Source organism: Cetorhinus maximus, chromosome 2, assembly GCF_964194155.1.
Source record: "Cetorhinus maximus chromosome 2, sCetMax3.hap1.1, whole genome shotgun sequence".
Lineage (NCBI taxonomy): Eukaryota > Metazoa > Chordata > Chondrichthyes > Lamniformes > Cetorhinidae > Cetorhinus > Cetorhinus maximus.
In genome coordinates, this window is record NC_135880.1 from 131836327 (window position 1) to 131855371 (window position 19045).

A 19045-nucleotide genomic window follows, 5' to 3' on the forward strand; every position below is an offset into this window, starting at 1 on the left:
AAAGTATTGTCTTACAAAAAACACCTTATGAGTTGGACCATTTCTATTTTGTGTGATATCTTGTTCATAATAATAATGTCAAAGGAAATCAGAATATTTTCATTGAGTCTCATCTGCTCTCTAATTGAACTATGAAATTTTCTCTACAGTCAGTCGCTCCATTGTCACTAGTGTAGTTTGTTGAATGAGTGGTTAAGCTAAGGTCTTCCTACCTTCTCTGATATTTAAGGTCCCATGTCGATGGTTGGAAAAGATCAGAAAGATCTGCTGTCCTGGACAACATTCCTCCCTCAGCTGAAATTATTGCTGCTTGGGGAATCTTACTATGCACAAATAGTTGCTGCATGCAATATAATAGCCATTGCATTTAAACTATATTATATATGAAATATTTTGGGATGTTTCTGAAAGACTCAATAATGTACTAAATAGATGCATGTCCTATTTTCCTTCAAGCTTTGGAAGAAATTTTAACATTTTAGCTAACCATTTCCATTTGAATTTTCAATTGTTAAAGGGAGAAGAAAGTCATCTGTTGTGGTAGGGAGAGAGCCCTACAACTGTCTTAATACTAAACTTGTCATTTGAAATATTTAAATTCATGGTAGGATTTTCATAATCCTAAATATTAAGGAGGTAACTATGGAACATCATTCACCTCATTGTTCATTCACAAGTGACAATCCTTGTTGATGAGAACTAAAAGGATATAATTCATTGCTCCCTACTCAGCATCCTGCACGTACACTGTGTGAATGTTTAACCAACAGCGCGTATAAGATGAACAGATCACTTACAGTTCAAAGCAATTAACAGGGAAGTAGGTTAAATATTTGTGCTCTCTGTGGTTATCATCTGCAGCACACCCTATGTCCTGATAGTACAAAATTCTGATGGTTTACAAATACGAAAATATTTATTCTGTCTCAACATTACTGCTCTTTTCCAATGCAAACAGAGTTACGAAGGTAGATCAATGGCATAACAATAATTCAGCATTATCTGGATTGCTGATTATCAAATTGTATTGCTGAAAAAAATGAGACATGGCAAAGCTTTTCGTTTTGCACTCATCAGGACACTTCACAAGGATACCAATATAAGAGGAAACAACAACATAATTATGGGAAGAGAGTGCTGATCGTTTGGTAAGTAGACTCTGATTGGTAGAGGCATTGTCATGGATAATGCATCAGTGATGGTGACTGACAGTTAACTGCCAAGCATTGTTTGACACAGGGCCCTGTTCTTTGCAGACAGAAAGATCACGTATACACATTGTGCTTGTTTCAGCTAAACAAAATAAGTGACAGCCATTCACTGACTCATTCCTCAGGGCAATGCCTTGACAAATCAGGGTCAATCTGCCTGGTTTAAATTTCAAACAATGTTTGGCAGCTGTCAGTCACCATCATTGGTGCATTCTCCATGGCAACACCTCTACCAATCAGAGTCTACTTGCCAACCAATCAGAACTCTCTTCTCATACAGTACAAATTGTTGTTTTTCCCATATATTGATATTCTTGTGAAGTGTCCTGATGAGTGCAAGATGAAATGCTTCAACATGTCTCTTTTTTCAGCAATACTCAAGTTCTGTACTACCTAACGACTATCACATTATAACTGAGATCAGAATCTAAGGTTGATATAAACTATTAAGATTAAACTCCTTCAATAGTTGACATGCTAGCAATCAGTCTGTTGAACGGATTAGAATCTATATATGTACTGGTGGTAAGCAAGTTTTCAGAACATATACAACTTGTCTTATGAGCTGTTTGCCTGCCTTGCCCTGCAGCAATGGTGCTGGTTTCTGAGACGTTGGATGAAGAGCATCCTATTGTAGCTGTGTTAATCGCTCCCCCCGAGATCCTCTGATGCTGGGTAAATCCACCTTATGCTCTGTTAACTGTGTCAGCTCAGTGGTAACTCTCTCCCCAGTCAGAGGGTCTTGGGCTTAAGTCCCACTCCATGGACTTGAGCACAAAATCTAGGCTGAGAATCCAGGACTGAGGGAATGGTATACAGTGAGGTGCCATCTTTCAGATGAGATGTTCAAAAGAGGTCCCGTCTACCCTCTCAGGTGGGTGTAACAGTTACCATGACAGTATTTTGAAGAAGAACAGGGCAATTCTCCCCGATCTTCTGGCCAGTATCTTTCCCTCAATCAACATCATTAAAACAGATTATCTGATTATTATCACATGGTTGTTTGTGGAATCTTGTTACATGAATATTGTCAGCCCCTGTTCCTACATTACAACAGTGTCAACACACCAAAAGTATCGCATTGGTTGTAAAGAACAATGTGGCATCCCGAGGCCATGAAAGGTGCTATAAAAATGTAAGTAATTTTAATCAGAATTTGTTTGCTTAAGTATCACCATCCCTAAACTCAGAAAAATATGAACAAAAGCGTGTCACCAGTTGACACATCTGTACACTTTGATATCTATAGCCTTGCATTCTCTGTTTTGATTATTAGAAATACTATCATGAAACTAACATTTTTAAAAAATAATATTTTTCTGGTTTCTTGTAAAGTAGGTTTATGGGGGTAAGTATAGTTGGGTCTATCTGTGTGTGATTTAATTACATTTGTGGTCAAGCAGGCTGCAAGCTTTAAATCATCAAAAGAAGCTAGGTGCTTGACATGCTAACGAGTAAACATGGATGCTGGTTAGCATGCAAGGTGTGAAGGGAATTTGCATTCTTAGATAAATGAAGGGATATTTGGATTTCAAAGGGATCTTACTTAGTTTGGTTACAACTAGCCAGATAAGAAAGGCTAAGGGGTGTGTTTATTTTTCCCAAAGATTACTGGCAATATTAGCAACATGAAAGCTTTTATATTATGAGGAAGATACCGTTTCAAAGACATATAGAATAATAGTATTTACATATTAAAAAGAGACAAACATATATAAAGGGGAATGAAAAGCTACCTGGAAAGACAAGGCTATGTAAGATCTAACAGGAGGGTGTAAAATGAAGCCTCCAGCATTTGTGCATAAGTCTGCTCTCTTAACGAAACTGAAGTTGGAGAAAAGCCATTTGGAATTCCACTGCCCAAGGTATTGTGTTAACTTGCTGAGTTTGTTTTAAATCTAAAATCTATTGTGGACCGTTGACTTAAAGGGAGTGTAACTAGGAGTCAGGTTAATTAGGAATTTTAGGAGTTATTACAGTAGGAACTGTAGTCTATGTATGTGCTTGAAATCTTTTGTTTTGGTAATAAATATTTTAAATTAATTTTTAAAATCTCTAAAGGTTTTGGTGGACTTATTATTTCTGAAATCAGTGCACACATCTTGTAATAAATACAAATTGCAAAACCGTTGTGATAGCGTGATCAAATTTCCCTCAGGGGTTTGGTCCACCTGGCACACATTTGTCACGTCATAACAATACTCTTTATATGCCACTTAGGTACAGATCACGAACACAACTATACAATCAAAGAAGCAAAGTCTAAACTAACCATGAAATTCTAAAAGCTGGAAAGCCTTAAGACCTAAACATCTGCCAAAACACCCCCTTTATTTATTTACACTTGAAACACAAAGTAACTCCGCTTTCTACTCATCTGAGTGACTAATGTGTCAGAAGAGTTCACCTCTTTTGCTGTTGATCACTCTAAACGGTCATGTATGTTTCTCTAAGTCACCCAGCTGCTGGCAATTTCAGGGGCAGAACATTGCCGTTGGCGTGTGAGGGTGGGCCCGGCACGCTGATGAGTAAAATAACGCGCGATGACGTCGGACATGTGTCCCGACGTCATCGCGTGTCATTTTGATATTTTGTTTGGTGGGCGTGCGCTGCAGGTGGCTGCGCGACCGCCGAACTGTCACCAGCCTATTAAGGCCATTAAAAAAGTAATTAAACTTGTTAACAACGCTACCCGTCCAACCTTAAGGTTGGCGGGCAAGCGAAGAGCCCAAAAGCCTTCCCGTTTTTCAGGAAACCTCATCCACAGACGGGATGAAGCTTTAATAAAATAAATAAAATTTAACTTCACAAGCATGTCCCAGCTCATGTGACATTGTCACGAGGGGACATGTTTAAATACATTTTTACTTTATGTATTAAAAAGGGAGTTCCAGGATTTTGACCCAGTGACAGTGAAGGCTCGGCGATGTAGTTCCAAGTCAGGATGGCTTGTGGCTTGCAGGTCGTGATGCGCCCATAAGTCTGCTGCCTTTCTCCTTCTAGGTGGTAAAGGTCACAGGTTTGGAAGGTGCTTCTGAAGGAGCCTTGGTGAGTTTTTGTAGTGCATCTTGTATATAGTACACATGGCTGCAACTGTGCATTGGAGGTGGAGGGAGTGAATGTTTAAGTTGGTGGATGGGGTGCCGATCAAGTGGAATGCTTTGTCCTGGGTAGTGTTGAGCTTCTTGAGTGTTTTTGGAGCTGCAATCAGCCAGGCATGTGGAGAGTATTCCATCACACTCCTGGTTTGTGCTTTGTAGATTGTGGACAGGCTTTGGGGAGTCAGGTGAGTTACTCACCTCAGAATTCCCAGTCTTTGACCGGCTCTTGTAGCCGCAGTATTTATATGGCTTGTCCAGTTCAGTTTTTGGTTAATGGTAACCCCCAGAATGTTGATGGCGGGGTTTTCAGCGATGGTAATGCCATTGAATATCATGGGGAGATGGTTAGATTCTCTCTTGTGGAGATAGTCATTACCTGGCACTTGTGAGGCATGTAGGTTACTTGCCTCTCATTAGCCAAAACCTGAATGTTGTCCAGGTCTTTCTGCAAATGAACATGGACAGCTTCAGTATCTGAGGAGTTGTGATTGGTACTGAACATTGTGTAACCATCAGCGAACATCCCCACTTCTGGTCTTATGTTGGAGGGAAGGTCATTGATGCAGCAGCTGAAGATGGTTGGGCCTAGGACACTATCCTAATGAACTCTTGCAGCAATATCCTGGGGTTGATATGATTGGCCACTGACAATCACAACCATCTTACTTTGAGTTAGGTATGGCTCCAACCAGCGGAGAGTTCTCCCCCTACTCGATTCCCATTGACTTTAGTTTTGCTAGGGCTCCTTGATGCTACATTTGGTTAAATGCTGCCTTGATCTCAAGGTCAGTCGCTCTCACTTCACCCCTTGAGATCAGCTCTTTCATCCATTTTTGGACCAAGGCTGTAATGAAGTCTGGAGCTGAGTGGCCCTGGTGGAAACGAACCTGAGGGTCAGTGAGCAGGTTGCTGCAGTGTAAATGCTGCTTGATAGCACTGTCGACAACTCCTTGCATCACTATGCTGATGATCAAGAGTAGATCGATGTGGCAGTAATTGACCGGGCTCGATTTGCCCTGCTTTCAGTGGACAAGACATACCGGGACAATTTTCCACTTTATCAGGAAGATGCCAGTGTTGTGGTTGTATTGGAACAGCTTGGCAGGGTACACGGCTAGTCCTGGAGCACAAGTCTTCAGTATCAAAACTGGGATGTTGTCAGGGCCCATAGTCTTTGCAGTATCCAGTGCATTCAGCTGTTTCTTGATATCACGCGGTGTGAATCAAATTGGCTGAAGACAGACTTGGTGATGCTGGCGACCTCAGGGGGAGGCTGAAATGGATCATCCACTAGGCACTTTTGGCTGAAGATGGTTTCAAATGCTTCAGCCTTGTCTTTTGCACGGATGTGCTGGGCTCCCCCATCTTTAAGGATGGGGATGTTTTTGAAGACTCCTCCACTAGTTAGTTATTTTATTGTCTTTTACCATTCATAACTGGATTTAGCAGAACTGCAGAGCTCTGATCTGATTCATTGGCTGTCTGATCGTTGAGCTTTGTCTATAGCATGCTGCTTCTGCTACTTATCATGCATGTAGTCCTGTGTTGTAGCTTCACCAGGTTACACTCCCTTTTTGATATGCCTGATGTTGCTCCTACTTTGCTCTCCTACACTTCTCATTGAAGCATGGTTGGTCCCCTGGCTTGATGATAATGGTTGTGAGGAGGGTACAGATTACCATTGAATGCAATTTTGCAGCTGCTGATGGACCACAGTGCTTCATGGATGCCCAGCTTTGAGCTGCTATATCATTCTGACTATATCCCACTTAGCAAGGTGAAGGGTGTCCTCAGTGTGATGATGGGACTTTGCCCCCACAAGGACTGTGTGTTGGTCACTGCTACCAATACTGTCACGGACAGACGCACCTGTGACAGGTAGATTTGTGAAGACTCTTGTTGGTTCATGGTTTAAATGTGTATTATTGTAGTGTATCATGTTAATATCAATTCAGCAATTTGACCATCTGCTCTTTTCCGTTTAAACACTCTATGCCATTCTCCTTCCCCTTTTATGTCTGTGTCTTTTGTCTCCCCTTGCCTTTGCCTTCTCCTTTTTAAGTGCTGTTCCCCATGATTTCTTTTCAGTTCCAATCATCAGTAAGACAGTAATTTGCCTGTCTCCTCCATAGCTGCTGACTGATCTGCTGAGAGTTTTCAACTTTGTCTGCTTTTGCATCAGATTTCCCATATTTGCAGGCTTTCACTTTTATAACTATAAGGAAGATGCATTGCTGTTTCAAGACAATGGATTAACTGAGTGGGTTAATTGTGAAACCATAGCTTGGAGCAGTTTAGAATGTCACAAGTACCCAAACACATGGCCAGGCACGTTATACAGTTTAGAACCATTTTAAAATAAGAACTACTGGCTGAGTCTGCAGTTATCAGGTTAACCTAGCATGGTATAGACAAGAGTTTACAGCCAATTATGAATGCAGTGTTTGCCTGGTAGGTGCATACCAGGATGTTTACCCCCATATGTACTGTTCAGTGAATCCTGGATTTTAAAATGATGATGAAGGGGCAACACCTCCTAATGGAGTTGTTGTTAAGCTGCTAATGTTATAATAATGCTAATAATCCAAAGTCTTGATACATTTTTTTGCGTCCAATGTATTACATTACAGCCTTCTAAGCAATTTAGTCCAGGCTCGTATCTAAATAAACTGTGAATAAAATGACCAATTAGATACTCCCAAAAAATGTCTTGCTTTCTGCTGTCATGGGTGTTTCCTGTTTACATACAAAAGAAAAGAGGCAAGTTGAAAATTACCTGCCAACGTATTCAACCCCATTACCATCGGCTGCAGCACCTTTCCTAGAGCTAACTCCATGGACAGAATTATCTGCATGTCGGGCGGGCAGTGCGAGAGTGGGCAGGCGTGGACCTGATCGCCGCCCACGATCGAGTCCACACTGCCATTTTATGAGGGCAGGCCAATTAAGGCACACCCAGTGTGAATTGCGGCTCCCGAGGACAGTGGGAATGGGTGGGCGCCAGCAGGACTGCTATGACCACTGTGGTCCAATGGCGACCCGGCGGCCTGTTTAAAAGAGCTCCTGCAGTCCTTGTAAAGGCTATCACCAGTCCACTGCTGGAGAGCAGGTAGGGCAGGGGGTCACTGTGCCCCTCGTTTCTCAGACGATTGCCTTGCTGCCCTCCTCGAGGTGGTGGCAGCATAGCGGGAGGTCCGCGTTCCCAGGGATGGGAGGACGAGGCTCCCCAACATGACCAAACGTACCTGTGAGGAGGTGGCAGAGATAGTTAGCTCCCATGATGTGGTGCAACGCATGCAGATCCAGTGCCACAAGCGCTTCAATGACCTCTTGCGCTCTGGAAGGATGAGTACCATGTTGGCATTGGTCGCTTAACCCAGCAGGGAGGCTTTCCCCCCCTGGTGCCCCCCCGCGCCCCCCAAGTCTGAGTGTAGTGACTGCATTGAATCATTGACGGCATGTGTCCTTCGCTGGGTGAGCCAGCAGATATTGCCCATGCCTAGGTCACCCTGAGAGGGTGGTGATGAGATGGGTTCTGCACCCGCAGCATGTGGTACACTGAGACCCACATGACTGTTTTGGGGGCAACCTGGAGGAGCTGCACCTAGGCGCAGTGCTGGAACTCCAGGACATGTCAAAGTCAGGGTGATGACATGCTGGGAGGGGAGCTTCCAGGTAGCGGGCACCGATCGATCTGCTGCCCTCTGCGCTCCACGTGTTTGCGCCTCCTTGCTTTGCAAGGTTAGACCATGTGGTGCCAAATGTGATGTAGGCAGCATTTGGCCAAGGCAGGGGGGGGAAGCAGGCCCGGCATCTTTGTGTGAGTGTGTGGCAGCTGCGAGGTGAGGAGGCACTGGAGCCCTGCAATGTCCCACTCTGGTTGGGGTGGGACGGCAGCGAAGAGAATCCAGGTATAAGTAGCACTAATCAATGCTCTTCTCTCCCTTTCAGGAGAAGAATGCTCATAATGCCGCCGAGCAGGTGAGTACTGGCGGAGGGCTGGCCCAGTTGGCCATTATTACCAGGTTCGAGCAGGAGGCCCTCGATCTGTAGAGGTGCCATGGGCCCAGGTCCACTGGTGTCGGTAAGGTTGGAGTGCCATGGCCCGGTATGTTTGCCCAGCACTGAGGCCACCATTAGGGTCCCAGCAGCCATGGCAGTGCTGAATGCTCAGTGATTGAAGTTTGCAACATGGCTTGACCATTGCTTATAGACGGATGAGCACATAATGATCCGGGGGACAGGGATGCACATTGACATTGTCTCCAGATTAACTAATCAAATGTCCTTGTTCTTCCTTTCAGCATCAGTGGAGCAGGGCCGGGAGGAGGCGGCACAGGAGCCCCCACTCACACCTGAGGGCCATGAAGTCTCTGACCCACCAGCGTCACACCATCTCTGCCAGGCAGGCACCAGCGCAGGTACTAGCACCTCAGTGGAAATTAGATTAGCGGCTAGTGTCCCAGGGCGCAGCGGTGAGGGCACTTCACAATCTCTGGAGGAGCTGGCGGAGACAGAGAGTGCCCATGGAGCCAGCTGTCGGAGGACTGCAGGGGATCAGGCACATGCTCAGTCAGTGGCTGATGATGTGACTCTGGAGTCGTCCATGAGGCAGCAAACGCTGGAAGGCCAGCAGGGTGTGGGGGAGGATCTGGCGGAGATACATGAGGCTGAATGTGCACTCCTGGCGTACTCCCCCTTCTGGCCCTCCCTTCCTCCTCAGAGGAGGTGCCTGCATTGGAGAGCACAACTTCCATTCCCAGGCTAAGGGAAAGCTTCCTGAAACCTGCAGGCCCCAAAAAGGGTCTTCATTGTAGAGTGCTGATCTGAAGATTGAGAGTCCTGTCCAAGCAGCTGGTATGAGTTTTGAAGTATTTCTGCTCACACAGGCAAGTATCAGTAACTTTCCAAATTAAATATCTGACTGAGCACATTCATGACCCCACTGACCCCTCTTTTCCCACCCGTGGATGAGGTTTATACAAATGTGCCCTACCCGCCTGCCCGTTGCGCTGACCTGAAGATCGCACAGGCTCTGAAAAATCGCTGTGAATTAGTGCCTCAAGGGCCTTAAGTGACCCGTTAATTAATGGTGGGCGCGCATCGGAGATCATCGCGTGCCCGCCCTCCGAATTATTGCGATGGTGCGCCGTAACGCTCGCCCGACATCACCGCACGTCATTTTACACGTCGGCTTGCAAGGACCACCCCCACACGCCAACGGGAAAATTCTGCCCCATATCTTAATCCTCCACAAAATTCCACCCACTTCCAAGTCTCTCTCTATCATCTGTTTCCTGCCCTGTCTCAGCTATCTACTTTCATTTCCTCCTAGACCTCCATTTCCAAACCCAGGAACAATCCTGCAGGAGATGTTTAAAATATGTACGGAATCTAATTTTCCAAGGTTGCCAATTTCTACATGCTAGGGCTGATTAGGCTAAAATGGCAAGTTCCTATCCATCAATAATTTGATGTCTACGTCCTAACCTAGTGAACTCATTATCCACAGCAAGTAAATTTGGACAAACTGTAGATGTGAGATTTTCAATCAGCAGCTACATGACTGAGGGATGCCTCCTGCTGAGGCACAAACATGTCCAAAAGTAGAATGCTGTGGCTGTCAGCTGGGCCAGAGGAAACTGGTCCCAATCTTCTCCCTTCTCAAACTAGAAATCAAATTGAGTGATGAAGCTTCATGGAAATCCCAGGATTTACAGTGTTAATGATAGTCCTTTATTAGATGAGGAACCTACTGTTTAATCTAGGCTTTTCATGGCTGCTAAGTATATTGGAATAGCCCCAAATCCATTGCTAACTTTTGAGGCCATAAAATGAAATTCTCACCAAATGGCAGTTTGAGGCTTGCTTATCATCACAGTCATCAATGGTTGGAGATTCATAAGGCAAACTCTTTAAAAATTGTCCATTAAAAACATAATTAAAGTTGTACATTCTGGTGGGCTGCACAAGTATAATACAAAAACAGCCAGCTGCTTTAAATAAACTTTTATGAAGTACAAAGGTGTTGAAGGTCTGCTTAAAAGGAAGTATTTTCTACTATTTATTAATAAGTAATTACTGGGTCAGAACACATTGGAAACTACTAGCTTTAAGGCTGAATATAGGATTTCAGGTTTAAGTATCAGCTAGCTAAGAGTACAAGGGTGTTCAAATATTTGCCATGTTATGACGTGGCAGGTGAAATGTGCCAGGCGGACTAAATCCACAAGGGAAACTTGGCCACGCTATCACAATGGTTTTGCAATTTGTATTTATTACAAGAAGGCTTATGTACTGAATTCAGAAGAATTGAGTCCACTGCACCTTTAGAGATTTTAAAATTAAGTTAAAACATTTATAAGCAAAATAAAAAAAAATAAACACACACAAGATTGTAATTACACGGTTATTTAGTCTTAACAGTTCCTAAAATTCTTAATTAAACAGGCTCCCAACGACACACCCCCTTTAAGGCAACAGTCTAAAATAGACTTTAAATTTAAATAAGCAATCCAGCAAGGTTACCACAGCAACCACTCGGCAGTGGAATTCCAAAGGCTTTTTCCAACTTTGGTTACATAGCAGACTTCTGCAAAAGTGGCTAGAGGCTTTTCCTCAAGGACTGCTTCACATGGTGTACCTTTCGATCTCAAATAGCCACACCCCCACATAACTTTCCATTCTCTTTAAATACATTTCTTCCTCTTTAATCTGTAAATTCCATTGTTCTACAGGTCTTTGGAAATTTACCTTCCCATAATATAAAAATCTTTCATGTTGTCAATGTGACCAGTACTTTTGGGTAAAATCAACAGAATAACCTTGTCCTATTCATCTTGCCAGTCGTAAAACCTTATCATGTCTCCTTTGAAAATCCAACAACTCTTCCTCTTATCTAAAAATGCAAATTTCATTCACACCTTTTCTGTGGAACCCTCATCCTCACTTGTGCATCTCAATTTCAAAAGTCTGCTTTACACCTAACTCTTTTGATAATTTCAACCTTGCAGTCTATCTGACTTGAATTCAAATAAATCAGTCACACAGACAGAGCCATTCATGCTCACACCCATAAGCCTTCATTAATATTATGAAAAATATTATAGTTTCGTAACAGCCAACAGCCAAAACTGCATGAGAAAAAGGCAAGGAAAGAACTGTTCTAAATGTACGGCTCACTTGTTTATGCTCCATTAAATCTTGTAAAATTAAATCATATCATCAACAAACATCTGCATCATTCGCTAAAAAAAAAAGCCTTGACTCCCATACTAATTTCAAGGGCGTCAGCTACATGCAATTATTATCACTCACATTATCGACATTCATAATAAATCACATTTGACAGCTATTCATTACTTTTTGGGTAGACAGTCAGTTTCAAAGTAGAATGAGCTGTTTCCCATCCGTTCAACAGACTTTAAAATGAGGGCAGACAGTAATGAATAGGTGATGCAAAGCAAATTCTTCTGATGTAACTTCAGTTGTTTATGGTTTGTTTTATTGCTTTCAATATTGAAGGAAGCTAATTCAGTAATACACCAATCACTATTCTGAAATTTAACTCAATGGTTTTAGGTTCCTAAAAGATATCTTATAAACTGTGGCCTATCACTAACTTTGCGGGGGAAGCGGGTTGATGGGGTGGTGGTGAGAGACTGGGGTGCAGTGAAGGATGAGGATACTCCATTTATGGAAGTATTTTGTTTGTGCAAGTCGAATACATAATAGTGGGTGGTGTTGGACAAGAATGTAGAAAGCAGAGATTACTTTGGCTTTTGTACTAAAACAGCTTAGCGTACAACTTACTGTATGCGGTTTGGCAAAGATTGACAGTTCAAGGTAACTAAAAAATGTATGTATTTAAAAATTATTCCATGTTCATTAAGTGCTGACTGCCTAAACTGTGCCTTTATAAAAACAACGTTCATATATACAGCATTAATAACATAGGAAAACATTCTAAGACACATCACAGGAGCGATTATCAAACAAAATTTGGCACCGAGACACATATGAAGATTCTGGGGCCAATGACCAAAATCTTGATCAAAGAGATAGGCTTTAAAGAAGCATGTTAGAGGAGGAAAGAGAAGGCCTAGGCAGTTGAAGATGTAGCAGGCAAACCTGGAGTGGAGTGATGAAAATCGGACATGAGCAAGTGGACACAATTAGTAGAGCAGAGATCTGAGAGAGTTGTCAACAGGAGGAGGTTACAGAGCTAGCAAGGGTTGAGATCACGATGGGACTTAAAAATAAGGATTAATTAATAAGATAAGATTAATAATTAATAAGATACAGTTAATTTATACCTGGTCTAACAAGTGGGGAGCTGATATGGTTGGGGATGCATCTCCCAAATTAAAGTCAGAATGGAAACTTCTAAAACTGATGTTCAAAAGCCTTTAAGTCTAAGAGTAAGACAACTGAGGAAAGGGATGCAGCATCTAGATATAGGTTTCAATATTAATGGCAGACCAAGCCTCCTGAAACTGTAAAGGTAAATCGGTTTGATATATTCGCCATGACAGGCATTATGAGGTGACCATGGTTGGGAAATAAATGTTCCAGGGTAGATAACATTTTGAAAGGACAGACAGAATGAAAAAGAGGAGGAGGAAAGCCCTCCTTAAAGAACCCTTAAAGGATGACATAAGGACAGCAGTAAGAAAGGATCTTGGCTTTGAAGAGCAGGAAGTAGAATCAATACGGGTAGCGATTAGGAATAACAAGGGTCAGAAAGGGTGCGGGGTAGTTTTTGGCCACATAACAGTAGTCATATAACTGACTAGAGAAATTAGTAAGAAAAATAATTGGAGCTTGTAACAAGGCATGTAATAACCATGGGGAACTTTAATCTTTACATAGGCTGCACAAATCAAATAGGCAAAGGTAATCTGGAAGGTGAGTTTGTAGAATGCTTTTGTGACACATCCTAGAACAAGACATTATGAAACCAACCAGGGAAAAAGCTTTTTTTGGTCCAATATTGTGTAGTGAGGCAGGGTTAATTAGCAATCTTATAGTAAAGATCCTTTGGGGAAAAGTGATCATAATACAATTGAATTCTATATGGAGTTTGAGGCTGACTTACTCAAGTCCAATACAAGAATCTTAAGCTAACAAAGACAATTACATAGGTATAGGGGCTGAGGTGGCCAAGTTTTATTGGGCAAATCGACTAAAAAGTATAGTAGTCAGTAAATAGTGATGAACATTTAAAGAAATGATTCAAATTGTTCAACAAAAATAGTTTTCATTAAAAATACTCAGTGAGAAGGTTTCATCCGTGCCTTACCAGGGAAATTAAGGACAGTATTAGTTTACAAAAAGATTCAGAATGTGGCAAAGCAAGCCTGAGGTTTAGAACAGTTTTAGAAATCAGCAAACGGCAACCAAAAAGTTGATAAAAAAGGAGAAAAATAGAATATGAGAGTAAACATGCCAGGAACATAAAAATGGATTGTAAGAAATTTTGTAAATATAAAAAGGAGAGTAGCAAGTAAACATTGATCTCTTAGGGGCAGAGACAAAAGAAATTATCATGCGGTATGAAAAAAATGACAAGAGATGTTGAACAAATATTTTGTGTCCATCTTCACAACAGAGGACACAAATTACACACCAGAAATAGAAGGTAATCAATGGGGCTAAGAAGAGTGAGGAACTTAAAATTGGCAGAGCAAAAATTATTAGGCAAACTTCAGGACTAAAAGCCAATAAATCCCCAGGAGCTAATAGCCTACATCCTAAGGTTCTAAAAGTGGTGGTTGCAGAGACAATGGCTATCATTTTCCAAAATTCCCTAGATTAAAGCGGATTAGAAGTTAGGAAATGTAACATCGCTCTTCAAGACAGGAAGGAGAGAGAAACAGGGAAGTACAGGCCAGGTAGCCTGACATCAGTCTTTGGGGAAGTGCTGGAATCTATTATTAAAGACTTAACAATGCACTTAGAAAATCATGGCATGATCAGAGTCAACATGGGTTCCAAAAAAGGGAAATTTTGTTTGACAAATTTATTAGAGTTTCTTGATGATGTAACTATAACAGGGATAAAGGGGAGCCAGTAGATGTAGTATGCTTGGATTTCCAAAAGCATTCAAAAGGCACCACACAAAAAGTGAATACCCAAGTTAAGGGCTCACTGGGTCAGGGATAATCTATTAGCAAGGATGGAAGACAGGTTAATGAACAGGAAACAGAATTATAACAATTATAATGCATAAACATATAATGTATAAGATATATAAAAATATACAGATAGAAATAATATTGACATATTTAATATTTAATTTTATACATGTTTACACAATTTGCAATATTTATAAATACATACATAAAATATATATAATGTATAAATATATATAAACATATAAATGGGGCATTTTCAAGTTGGCAGGCAGTAACTATAGGGAAGTGCAACAAGGCCTCAACTATTTACAATTTACATGAATGAGCTAGACAAAGAGACAGAGAGTAAGTATGTTTAGTGACAGAATTAAGCTAGGTGGGAATGCAAGCTGTGAGGATACAAAGAGGCTACAAAGAGATATAGACAGGTTAAGCAGGTGGGCAACAAGGTGGCAGTGGGGTATAAGGGGAAATCTGAGGTTATTCACTTTGGTAGTAAGAATAGGGAAGCAGAAAGTTGTCCTCAAAGGCCTGAAACTTTTAAAGCTTGATGTCGAAAGAGACTTGGGTGTACGCATGCAAAGAACACCAGCAGGGATCAAGCAGTCAGGAAGGCAAATGACATGTTGGCATTTATTGCAAGGGGTTGTGGTGCAGTATAAGGAGGCCGGGCTACAATTGTATCGGGATTCTGTGAGGACAGTGCACGATTTTGTTTTCCATATCTAAGGAAGGATCTTGTTAGGCCTTCGTGGCGAAAATGACCATGTTCATCATCTGGAGTGTTTCGTAGGGTTCTGGTAGGTATGTAGGTGCTAAGACCAATCTGCCTGGAGGTTCGGCTGCAAACAGGACAGGACACCACAGACGATTGAGTTTTGGATGAGTTGTTGGCTCAGGATTTCCTCTCTTGGCATTTTCTCTCTGCTTCTGATATGCGCTTGCTTTTGTAGTAGGCGCACCAGTTTTTATTTGGTTGCACCAAGTGTATCAATCCTGAGTGAGCTTCTCCCAGGACTTGGGGTCGATCTCAAAACTCCTACATAAAGCCTTCTGAGTGGCCTTGTAGTGCTTCCTTTGACCACCGTGAGAGTGCAGCCCAGACTCAAGCTCTCCATAGAAGATTTGCTTTGGTAAGCGAGAGTCAGGCATTCTGGCTACATGACCAGCCCAACTAAGTTTGACTGTCTCAATATCATGTGGATGCTTGGCATGCCAGATCAGGTGAGCACTTCAAGTTCTGATACTTTATCTGGCCACCTGATCTTTAGAAGCTTCTGAAGGCAGCTCAAGTGAATGTGGTTGAGCTTCTTGGCATGACGCTGGTACACAGTCCAAGTCTTGCATGTGTGGTCCAGAGTGGGTAGGACTATTGCCATATAGACTCTCAGTCTGGTAGGCAAACTTTCTCTCTTTCATTCCTAGACTGATGCTTGAAGTCATCTAAAGGCTCTGTTTGCTTTGACAATTCTTGTATGCATCTCATCATCGATATAGACACTTCGAGAAAGGCTGCTGCCGAGATAAATTAACTTATCTACTGCTGACAGGTTCTGGTCATGGGCTGAAACCTTGTGCTTGAGACAGGGTTTTCCTGGAGCAGGCTGGTAAATTACTTAAGTTTTCTTTGTGCTGATCATAAGGCTGAAGTTGTCGCATGCACTGGAGAAGTTGTTCATGCTTACATTGCATGTTCGACTCTGAGCCAGCAGCAAACGGGAAATCACAAAGTACGTTCTTGGCAATCTTGGTCTTTGCCCCGAAGTTGTCTCAGATTGAGCTTTGCATCCATGCAATATCTGATTTTGATGCCAAGATCACCATTGTGGAAGGCATCAGAAAGCATGGTTGAGAAAAAACTTGAAGACGGTTGGCACTAACACACAGCTCTGTTTAACTCCATTAGTGACTGAGGTTGAGTCAGAAGACTTATCATGATCCACGATACGCATGAGCATGCCAGCATGGAACTATCGAATCAGTGTGAGACTGTTGAGACTCTGTGGCATATCCAAAATGGCAGACGCATCCTCAATGTAGAAGTCCCATCCTCATATTCAGCAGCCTTCCAAAGGCTCTCATGCTGACTCTCAAAAGCCTTGGTCAGGTCAACAAACATGGTGTAGAGGTCCATGTTCTGTTCTTGGTATTTCTCCTGGGGCTGTCTAACTGCAAAACATATCAGTGGTTCCTTGACCTTTTTTGAAATGGCACTGACTCTCTGGCAACAGATCCTGCTCAAGATGTTGCACTAAGTGGTTCAGAAGAAAGGATATACTTTCCTTGGAGGCTGTACAATGAAGGTTCACTAGATGGAATGAGAGGACTGTCCTATGATGAGAGGCTGAGAAAACTGGGCTTATATCCTCTTACGTTTAAAATAATAATAGGTGATATCACCGAAATATAAAAGACTCTGAAGGGACTTGACAGGGTAGACACTGAAAGAACACTAACTGGGGAATCTTGAAAACGGGGGACAGTGTTTCAGTATAAGGGGATGATCATTAAGGACTCAGAGGGTTATGTACCTTTGGAATTCTCTACCCCAGAGTGCTGCGAGTGCTTCGGCATTAAATATATTCAAAGCTGGGATAGACAGATATTTGGGCCTGGATTTTCACAGTGTCCAAATGGCAGGCGGATTCTCAATGTAGAAGTCCCGCCTTCATGTTCAGCAGAAACCAGCTTTGCCAACTAGCAGGGGCGGGGGAGGGGGAAGGAAATGCGGCGGGGTACATGACTTCCACATTGCATGTTGAAAGTGAAGATCGGCCGTGATAGCTGGATCAAGGGACGTACGGTCAACTCCAGCTCCGATGTCTTACGTTTTTAATTACATTATTGGAGGTATGAAATCAGTTGGTGTGATAAGCTAAAGTAACATCAGCAGTGGTGTGGTCCAAAATAGCCCAAAGCTTCAGCTGTGCACCCATTTCAGCCTCTGCTGGCCTGACTAACTAGCTGTTTAAACAGTACAGAGGAACAAATATACTTGGCTTACAGTCTTCTCTCAGTGCTCTGGCAACACCCACAAATTGTACTGACAAGCTCATCACATGGAAAGCAGGACTCAACAAGTCCAGACACAAATAAGCAGATTCCTTTATCAAAGCATGCCTGGACATGTCAGAAATGAGGTATTTGAGCTTAGAAAAGAATGCTGAGAAACAAAGTGAAAGTTGAAGGTCACACAAAAACTAATATCGACTGGAATACTTATTAACACTGACATTTACCTTTAGAAAAGCAATACAATAAATTTTCAGGTCTTTTTCATTTACCAAGATAGTCAGTCACATAGTTTTTTTTTGGGGGGGGGGGGGGGAAGAGAATGCAGCGTTACTGCTGAATGAGTTTCCATCTAACATCAGGAAAAGCTGGGTGCAAAGAAGTTCTTTTTTTTATTCCCCTCCCCCCTGGTTGGCTTTTCTGTCAGACCGTCGACAAACTGGACATGCAGCAGATGGTATTGAACTTCCACCTCATAGATTCTGATGATGGTGTTAAATGAGAACAGTAGGAAGTTGACCTGATTCCTGTTGCCAAAGAAACAGGTCATGGTATTCGCCAACTGTGATCTCATCCTATTACACACCGCATCACGGCAAAAATAAATACTTTGTTTCATTATTTTCAATCAGTTTCTTTTTCAAAGAAAATATTCCATAAGCAATGATCATCCTCATAGCAATGACCCAATTCTCAGCATAATTTCTTCTGATGGAAGTTCAAAGGAAATGGCAGCTGCCATATATAAGGAGCTCCACAGCTTTGTCAATGAGCAACAACACCAACTGGCCCTATTTTCCCAGACCTTCCGCCGTGTTGCATCATTGTAAATTCGTTGGAAGAACCGCTGGGAATTACGGGGCACATTTCCTAAGATTTTGAATCCAAGTTTCCCACATTGCAACAAAGACACATTTCAAAAGTGATTTATCGGTTGTAAAGTGCTCTGGAAGGTCGTGAGGTTGTGACAGGGGATCTATAAATGCAAATCTTTCTTTCAATTAACAGACTCTTCTGAAGGAAGGACAATAGATGAAAAAGGCTAGCATTTATATGGCACTTCTCACAACCTCAGGATGTCTTAAAAGTGCTTTACATCCAATGAAGTGCTTTTTGAAGTGTCACTGCTGTAATGTAGGAAAAGCTGCAGCCAATTTGTGCACAGCAAGCTGACTGAGTGAATAATTATTGGCCAGGATACCAGGGATAACTTTCCTGTTCTGAGAGACTTTTTTATATCTACCTGAGAAAGTAGATGGGGCCTGAGTTTCACTCCTCATCTGAAAGATTGTACCTCTGACAGTGTAGCACTCCCTCAATACTGCACTGGACTGTCAGCCTAGATTTTTGGATGAGGATTTCAACCTTAGGCTGTTGCAAGACAGATGGATGGTATTGGTAGCTAGGGAGCAAAATTTCTGGGTGAGAGCACAGACAATGGCTCAGCTTTCCCAATGTTTAGTTGGAGGAAGTTGCTTCTCATCCAGTGCTGGATGTCAGGCAAGCACTTTGACAATTTAGAGACAGCGGAGGGGTCTAACTTTTGGAATCTCCAGCTGCAGCACATCTTCATTTACATCTTCTG

General features: G+C 42.3%; 1 protein-coding gene across 1 annotated transcript in view; it reads right to left on the minus strand.

Annotated features, from left to right (window-relative positions):
• mtap (methylthioadenosine phosphorylase) overlaps positions 1 to 19045 on the minus strand; it is a 212922-nt gene that overhangs the window by 70236 nt on the left and 123641 nt on the right. The window lies entirely within an intron of this gene.